The following is a 9,853-nucleotide window of genomic DNA, read 5'->3' as shown; positions in this document are numbered from 1 at the left end:
GGAAAATTCTGGGAGTTAGAATAGAATAGAGTTGGAAGGGACCTTGGAGGTCTCCTAGTCTAACCCCCTGCTTAGGCAGGAAACCCAACACCACTTCAGACAAATGGTTATCCAACATCTTCTTAAAAACTTCCAGTGTTGGAGCATTTACAAACCTCCAAGTAGCCTCAGAGCGTGCTAATGGCCACATGACTTCGAGAGATATAAACCCTTCCATTCTCCACCATTCAATCAGAACTGAAGAAGCTTCTTGGATGAGAAGCAAAATGTCTTCAAGGAAAAACAAAATCCAGTTGCACTTTTGGGAGAACCCTAACCTGGATGACTGAGAATCTCCATAGACCATCACATCTGTGAATAATCATCCCATCTCCTTTTACAGGAACATTCATTCCAGTATGTTGCAATTTTCCTCCTTGCCTTAGACCAAAGCAGGGGTGGGTTCTACATTTTTTTACTACCGGATCTGTGGGCGTGGCTTATTTTGTGGGTGTGGCTTGGAGGTCATGTGACTAGATGGGCGTGGCTAGCTGGTCAGAGTCATTTCTGGAAGGTCCTCGAACTTACGACCAGTCCTCGCACTTACGACCAGACTCATTTGTTTGCTTTTAACACTGATCAGCTGTAGGGCGGCCCTTTGAAGCCCTGAGGCAAGAGTTTAAACAGTTTATTTCCCTCTAGTCATCAGCTGGGATTCAGGAGGCAGCAATAGATTGGGGGTGGGACCAAATAAAAGGTAAGAATAACGTGGGTGGGGGGGAGGGTGGGGGGGAGAACCGGTTCGGTGACGTCATATCGTCACCACTACCAGCTCGGTCGAACCGGACCGAACCGGGAGGAACCCTCCACTGGACCAAAGCTGTCAAACTCCCAGCCCGTGGGCGAGATGCCTCACATGCTGGCCATACCCACGCCCATTTTCGTAAAGGGGAGGGGAAAAGTCCCTATATATCACGTGACAACGCCGTGACGCCATGAATTGGACACCCCTGCCTTAGACAATATACTATTGCCAATCCTGCCATTTTATCTCTGGCTGACTTGAAGTGTTCTTTTAAACCTTGCCTTTGAAACCCACAAGTTAATTGCAGCACAACAAGATGATACTGAATTATATAGCCCTAACGTTTTACATCGCCATTTGCATATTTGCTCTTTCTGAATTTAATGCAAAAAAATAAATAAATAAAATAAAATACAAACAGAATACAAACAGAAACTCCTTCTGCACACACTTTATGATATAGGCTTTGTGAAAACATGCCCTCTCAAAGCCTCAAATAAGGCATACAATAATACAATAGTATTATCTACCGTGTAGCTCCCTAGCAGATAATCAGCAGCAATCAAAACGATATAAGGAAGCAGGAGAGACAGGAAAATTATGAAAAAGAACAATTTCATAGAGAAGAGAGAAAAGTAAACAAATGTTAATTATCAGGATGGCTAAGAGGATCAATTAGTGGGTAGGTGTCAACATTGGACTCTGCATTTCAAAGTCAGTTGCTTTGTTTCATTCTGACTTCCACCATAGTAACCATAAATTGCCCTGAGTGTTTCCAACAGTGTAAAAAGGCTGCTGAAAGCAGAAGCTTGGGGTTAACTTTAAAGTGATTTGTGCTTTATAATAAAATTCAATATACACGTATCAAGGAAAACACAAAGGCTCTGAAATTGACAACTTGTATGGCTTAGAATGGGTCTCTAAGTTATGGACTCGATTTGCAGAATAGAATAGAATAGAATAGAATAGAATAGAATAGAATAGAATAGAATAGAATAGAATAGAATAACGGAGTTGGAAGGGATCTTGGAGATCTTCTAGTCCAACCCCCTGCTTAGGCAGGAAACCCTACACCACTTCAGAGAAATGGTTATCCAATCTCTTCTTACAAACTTCCAGTGTTGGAGCATTCACAACTTCTGGAGGCCAGTTGTTCCACTGATTAATTGTTCTCATTGCCAAGAAATTTCTCCGTAATTCTAGGTTGCTTCTCTCCTTGATTAGTTTCCACCCATTGCTTCTTGTCCTACCTCAGGTGCTTTGGAGAATAGCTTGACGCCCTCTTCTTTGTGGCAACCCCTGAGATATTGGAACACTGCTATCATGTCACCCCTAGTCCTTCTCTTCATTAAACTAGACATACCCAGTTCCTGCAACCGTTCTTTAGATCTTTTAGCCTCCAGTCCCCTGTTCAACTTTGTTACTCTTCTCTGCACTCTTTCTAGAGTCTCAACATCTTTTTTACACCGTGGCGACCAAAACTGGATGCATTATTCCATGTGTGGCCTTACCAAGGCATTATAAAGTGGTATTAACACTTCACGTGATCTTGATTCTATCCCTCTGTTTATGCAGCCTAGAACTGTGTTGGCTTTTTTGGCAGCTGCTATACACTAGTGGCTCATATTTAAATAGTTGTCCACTAGGACTCCAAGATCCCTCTCACAGTTACTACTGTTGAGCAAGGTTACCACATATACTGTACCTGTGCATTTTGTTTTATATTTTCCAACGTATTCTGAAAGCCTTGGTTTGCTGATCTGTGCATCAGAACTTGGACTGGAAATATGATTCTTTTGCAAGGCATCTGTTCTGAGATTCACAGAAGGCGGTTTAGTTGTGGTTAGCCGAATGCATTCAAGCTACAGAAAATAGAATGTCCTACCAGTAGGTTAAACCAAAAAGCTAATCATCGGTGACATGCATCCACTTGTGCTCTCTGCTAGAGAAAACCCTTTTTATATTTTATATATGTGTTTGCGTGTATTACATGTGTTTTGGTTAGACTCCAAACAAGCACTAATTTCTTCTCTTTCCTGGGTTTTGCAAGACTCAGCTCGTTCCTTGCACAAGAGATCTGCTGAGGGTGGATGCTAGCAATGGGGAACACAAGTTAAGCCCATTTGAAGATGTCTTACTGCGAAGACTTGGATGATATAACATGTCTTTTTTTAAAGACAGAAAGCAGACTCAGTCTTTCTTAATGCTGCCCCCCAGCAGATATTTTGTGCCCATTAAAAAAGACTGGGCAAAGCAATAACAAAGACTATATCTACTGTAGGAAGTTAGCACCCACCCCTTTCCTGGAAGAGTGAAATATTTTAGGAAATATGAAAATGGCAGAATATTATATTTCCCTGGATGAGAAACGGAGAAGCATATTTTACAGATAAAGCAGCTCCCACCTTCCTGCCCCCCACCCTTTGTTAATGGGCCAGAGGCAGAAACCCAATCCTTTGTCAAAGGACATTTGCAACACAATAGCAACAGAAACTAACACAATGGGACCCATCTAGACAGAAACTCACCACATGTGACCTGGGAAGCACATGTGACCATCAGCCAGCAAGGCTAGCTAAGACCCCCGCCCCCTGGGAGTCTGACAACCAATCAGGATACTCTTTCGGGGCCCCAAAAAATGCAGAGCCAGAGAGAACATAAAAACCCGAAGATTTACTGTATCTGCCCCTTTTCTGTTCAGGAACTCAAGCCATGTGATCCTGTCCACCATTAAACCATCTTTCCAAGCAGTCTCCATGTCTCCAGTGTCTTTTTCCCCACTTGGAGCAGAACCTAGAAGGATGTTTCTTCCAACACTACAAAACAAAAGACCTTCAGCTCCAGGGTGATGGGATTAAGAACAGGACATGATCCTTCAGGACATAATAGTATTCACCCACTACCATTTAGCAGAAGACACAGAGCTCACTACACAGAGCTCACTACATTGCACAATCTCCTAAGGGCATTTCAGATGTTGCAACTCCCCCTTCCCCAGAAGCATCTCTGAAATTTATAAAAATCCATGTACTCATCAAACCAGTTGTTCAGCTGACCCAGAACTGCATGCTGTCCGTGTGGGGTTCTGCTCACCAATAAATGGACCCTCCTTCCAATCAGCCTCCATGTTGTTTCCAGCATAAACTGTAATGTGTCTGTGGAGATTCTCAATCATCCAGGTCATGGTTGTCCCAAAGGTGCTTTTTCAAGAGGCAACTCAGTGGTGAAATCTAATTTTTTTTACTATCGGTTCTGTGGGCGTGGCTTGGTGGGTGTGGTGTGGCTTGGTGGGTGTGGTTTGGTGGGTGTGGCAAGGGAAGGATACTGAAAAATCTCTATTTTTTTTTAATTTGATTTATATGCCGCCCTTCTCCAGAGACTCACGGCAGCTTACAATGAGCTAAGCAATAGCCTTCATCCTTTTTGTATATTTATACAAAGTCAGATTATTGCCCCCACAAACTGGGTCCTCATTTCACCTACCTTAGAAAGGATGGAAGGCTGAGTCAACCTTGAGCCTTGGAGAGATTCGAACCAGCAGAAATTGCAGGCAGTTGGTCTTAATAACAGGGTGCTTTAGACCACTGTACTACCAAGGCTCTATTCCCGCCCCACTCCTGGGGGAAGGATATTGCAAAATCTCCACTCCCACCCCACTCTGGGGCCAGCCAGAGGTAGTATTTGCCAGTTCTCCAAACTGCTCAAAATTTCTGCTACTGGTTCTCCAGAACGTGTCAGAACCTGTTGGATTTCACCCCTGAGGCAACTGGACTTTCTGGGGTTTTTTTTGAAGATGTTTCACTTCTCATCCAAGAAGCTTCTTCACCATCCAGTCTTCAGCTCTGACTGGATGGTGAGGAATGGAAGGATTTATACTCTTGAAAAAGCACTTTTGGGACAAACTATAAAGTGCATTTATAGCATGGATACAGTTGAAAACCAGTTCTCTTACTTTTTATCTTGCATATAGACCAGGGGTGAAATGCTCCCGGTTCGGACCGGCTCGGGCGAGTAGGTAGCAATGGTGGCGGGCAGTTTGGAGAACTGGTAGCAAAAATCCCTGCCCCCACCCCCCATGCCCAGCAGAGCCGCGCTGGGCCCAATCATCAGAGGCTTTTTTTATTTTAAATGCCTCTGACGATCCAAGCTCTGACGATCCCAGCTGAGTTGCCTGCTAACCGGTAGCAAAAATCCCTCCCTCCCCACCCCTGCCTCCAGCTTGCTTACCTTAGCTGCTAGTTGCAATGCCTGCCTTGCTTCGCTTGCTGTGATACCTGCAATCCATTGCATCAGCAAGCAACTGAATCTCCCTGCCTCAATCAAGCTCATCGGTGAGCAGCTCTATCTGCCTGCCTGCCTTCCTGCCTGCCTTGTACCTTCTATTGCAGGGGTATCCAAATTTGGCAACTTGAAGACTTGTGGACTTCAACTCCCAGCAAAGCTGGCTGAGGAATTCTGGGAGTTGAAGTCCACAAGTCTTAAAGCTGCCAAGGTTGGATACCCCTGTTCTATTGGGTAAGTTTTTTTTCCCCTTTGGGAGCTTTAAAAAAAATAGGTTTTTTTTTAGTTGTTCTTTTTTTAGACCTAGCCATTTAAAGTTTAGGAAGTTTTAAATTTGGTTGGTTTTTTGGGGCTTTTTGTGGCTGTGTGAGGTTCCTGCTTGTGGGTGAGCCAGTTGTGTTTTGTAGGTTAAAAAAGGGCAAAGAAGTGACATTGACTTGGCCACGCCCACCCAGTCACCTTATCACCAAGCCCCGCCCACTAATTAAGCCACGCCCACAGAACCAGTAGCAAAAAAATTTAGATTGCACCCCTGATATAGACTACATCAATTTCATGTCACCATGGAAGAAAATCAGAGAATCAAAAATCAACCCTAATACCCAACAGATAGGAAAGTAAAAAAGTCCTATTTGCTTTTCTATCATATAAAATTGATGTCACTTTATCAAGTTCCAAAGAAAGAAACTATTGGACAGCACTCCTCACTAGCACTGATGATGTTACCTAGTTAGGGTAATGAAACCTCTGCAAGAAAACAAGCAGGCTTAGAGAGCACCAAGGACTCCTTATTGGGAGCACCTTTTTATAGGTTACACATAGCAATTTTTGGATTAACTCAAAATTTCAGAACAACAGAAACAATAGATTACTTCTCTGAGTAAAATAAATGATCACACTTGAACTATTTAAAAGTTTATCAAGGATAATTTGAAAGGGTCAGTGTTAATGGATATTTCTAAAAAAGTGTGTGTGCATATTCAATACACAGCAGCTACAAAAGAATAATTACTGAGTTAGTTATTTGCAATAATGAGTTGATGAATCAGAACAATTTCAAAATCCTTGAAATTTCTGTGACAAAAGATTCTAATTCTTAGGCGGTATCAGATGGACAATGGCAAAAGTGGGCTTTTATTGCCATTTCAACTGAGAAAATACTATACTTTCTAACCAGCCAGCCTGGCTCTAGATTAACTGGACTACCTTGAACCAACAAAAAATATGTGAGTATTCTCAGGACTATCTAACTCAGGAGTCGGCAACCTTAATCACTCAAAGAGTCACAAAGGTCCTAACCGGAAGCCCACCATTCAATTCTGGAGCTGACCAGAAGTCCGGTTCCCCCACCATAGAGTCTCCTCCTAGCACAGCATCCTTTTTCCTCTGCCAACCGGAAGTCCAGTTTCACCACCATAGAGTCTCCCCTTAGCACAGCATCCTTTTTCCTCTGCTGACCGGAAGTCTGGTTCCTCCACCATAGAGTCTCCTCCTAGCATGGCATCCTTTTTCCTCTATCTGTCCTAACTGAAAACCCTATCAATAGTGGAGCTGACCGGTGACAAGGAGCCGCAGCAGAGGGATGAAAGAGCCACATGCGGCTCCAGAGCTGCAGGTTGCTGACCCCTGATTTAACTTCTCACCTATCTTTCTATTTTTTTTTCTTTTAGCAGTGTTTAGATTATAAACAAAAAGGAAAATTCCAACATTTACTTCATTTAATTCTGATCACTCAGTGAAACATTCTTAATAGGAAGACATTTTCAAACTAAGGTTACCTGCAGAAGACTGAAATAAAACCCAGTGAACCAGTAAGCACAATAAATCAGGTAACTTGCAGTTGAGATGGCATTTGAACTCCTGCCTCCCAGGACTCGACCAACATGCCAATTGTCAAGTTTACCTTGCCATTGAGGAACAACTGGAAAAATAAGATCAAGGGATCATACATTCAGAAGTAAAACTTTCAAATACACTCTTGTTTTCATTTTACAAACATAAATGACCCTAATAATTTTTTTCAATTTTATTGAAAAATAAAATTGAAGACAATTTTTCTTGTCTTCTCTTCACAGGTCTTCAAGAGAAGGAATGTAGACCGTTCCTTAGATGTTAGCAACATGAGTAGATCCCTTTGAGTGAAAAATTCAAATAGCTAAGAAAGTCAATTGATTTCTTAAAGTTTGTTCAATCTCTTAGTGTGGATACTATAGTTACAGTTTCTTCCAGAGTCTGTAGTGGTACAAACCAGTGCTGGGATTCACCTGGTTCAGGCCGGTTCGGGAAAACCAGTACTTAAATTGCTGGCTGGCCCCTCCCCTCCCTGCCCCTTCCAGGAGTCCCCATGTGCCCTATTTTGGCTCCCTTTAGTGCAGGGAGACCTACTAGGCCCAAAATGGGGTGTGGGAGGATGCAGGCAGGTGCGGGGAGAGTGTGGGGTGGTGGTGTGGCCTCTCTGCAGCCTATTTTCACTCCCAGGAGGCTTCAGGGAGGCCTCCTAGGCCCAAAACAGTGAGTGGAGGGCTGCACATCCCCCCGTGGCCCATTTTTGCTCCCTGGGGGTAGAGGAGGCCGAGTACTGCCAAGTCACAACCCCTGGCCATGCTCACTATGGCCACGCCCACCCAGTCATTAGGGCAGAGAACTGGTTGTTAAATTATTTGAATCCCACCACTGAGTACAACCATTGCCTTGTCTTAAAGACTTCTTCCTGAAGCTCTCATGGGAAGTGAAGTCTCACTGTTGAGCTCTGGACATTCCACAGTCAAGTCAATCCAGCTTCCAGACATGTGCACATTGACTTCAATTTTTAAAGGAGAGAAAATCTATCAAAATAGAGTAAGGCAAGGGAGTAAGTTCTCTTCACAGAAAGTTCAAGGATTAAAGAAGGAAAATCTTGAATTAATGTTTAACTATGGCAAAGTAGGTTTGATACTGGCTTGTGTATATCACCTTTTTATAATTCATCAAGTATGTTAAGTCCATCTTTATTTATTTTAAAGAGTTGTTTGGATGCCCATCTTTGAAAAAAAAAAATCCAGACAACTTTTAAGTGAATCACCACAATCCTATTAAATCAAGCTTACTATAAACAACAGAATCAAAATGTGATAAGCAAATACCCTTGAAAGAACAGAAATGAAAGAGACTGAAAGGCCACAAGGTCTTGGAGGAATAAATCATGAATAAAAAGCATGATAGGTAAGTCATCACGGAAGAGTCTTGGGTTAAAAAAATGGAAGGAAGCAGACTGCAATTGCATCACTTACTGGTAGCTTAATCCCAAATGCAGCAGAAAATAAGCAAAGCATATTCTGATTGTCGCTCAGCACATCAATAATAGATGCACGAGCATTCTTAAATCTAAAGAAGGGTTTCAAAAGAGGTAGCCACATTTTCCCACACTACCCTTCAAATTGTCAGGTTCTCCCTACTGAACAGTCCCTATTTACCTACCTTGAGTTTCAAATTGTAAGTTACAATTTTATGAGCGATCTCATAAAATCCTACAGGAGTTCCAAAATTGGCTAAATTTTAGAACCAGATTCCAACTTTTTTAAATTTTCATATATATATATATATATATATATATATATATATATATATAATCTCATCGAAACGTCGCTTCTACCCTTTTAGGGATATGTTCACAATTACATGGGAAGAAGCCCGAAATATTAACTGTACACACATATATACCCATGAAAACTTACATATATATATATTGGGAACCTCCCTGCTCTTCTCTAGAGGAAGAGTACTATAAAAAGAATACAAAGCAGATATGAAACATCCATTTAAATATCCCTACACTTTTTTTTTTGACAGTTTTTAGCCTCCAAATTCAGCAAACATAGGATAAAGAGTATTGTTGTGGTCCACCAGCAGCCTCCGGAGCTGGCAGCAGAGTCAGACAGTGAGGAGGTTGAGGATGAACATGGGCCAGTCCTGGAGGCTGGGGAAGGCCCGGATGAGGGCTCTGCATCAGAGGCAGAGATGGGACCAGGGCCATCTGGGAGTGAGGTACGAAACTCCGGAGCCTCCAGAGGCTGACATCAGAGAGGCAGAAGAACAGGAGGAGCCTGTTCCTAGTGCATGCATGAGAAGAGCTGCCAGAAGGCAAGAGCAGCTAAAGCAAATAGGACAACTCGGGAGTAAGGCTGATGATTGGCCCCTCCCCAATTAAAAGACCAGCAACGGCTCTTGGGCTCTTTGTCGGAAAACAACTTTGATAGACTTGTTCTTGTCTTGCTGCACTTATCTCTGGTCGGCGTCTTCTGCTTCTGAACTTTTGCCAAGAGAAGCCTTTGGCAGTTTGCCTAATTATACCAAGGTTGGTGATTAGACTAAAGAATTTATGTTATGAAGAATTTGTTTTGATTTAGTTTGGACTACGCTGAGAATGAGTTAATTCTCAGCTGTTCTAATAAAGTCTGTTTGTTTTGGAACTGTTTGCGTCGATTACTACCTGCTTGGGCCTGGGTCAGAACAAGTATCAAATCTTCCTATATGGCAGTTAAGTAAGCAGAACCATTAGAGTATTAATCGCATAGGGGAAACCACTATGGGGGAAAAATAGGTCTGTATCAAAAAATGTAGACACTGTAGATATTCAATATTTATTTTGCTGGAAGGAGAAAATTGCTAGGGTAAAATAATGCATTAGCTTAGACAAGCTTATAAGGAGAAGTTTGCTTGGAAAAGAACTTTTTCCATGTTGCTCAAGTATATTCTCTGATTCTAAAAAGCTAAAGTTAAAAATGATTCAATGAATTGAATCTGAGCAAC

This window comes from Pantherophis guttatus, chromosome 5, assembly GCF_059756535.1.
Source record: "Pantherophis guttatus breed Tessera chromosome 5, ASM5975653v1, whole genome shotgun sequence".
In the NCBI taxonomy this organism is placed as follows: Eukaryota; Metazoa; Chordata; class Lepidosauria; order Squamata; family Colubridae; genus Pantherophis; species Pantherophis guttatus.
This window is presented reverse-complemented; position numbering follows the sequence as displayed.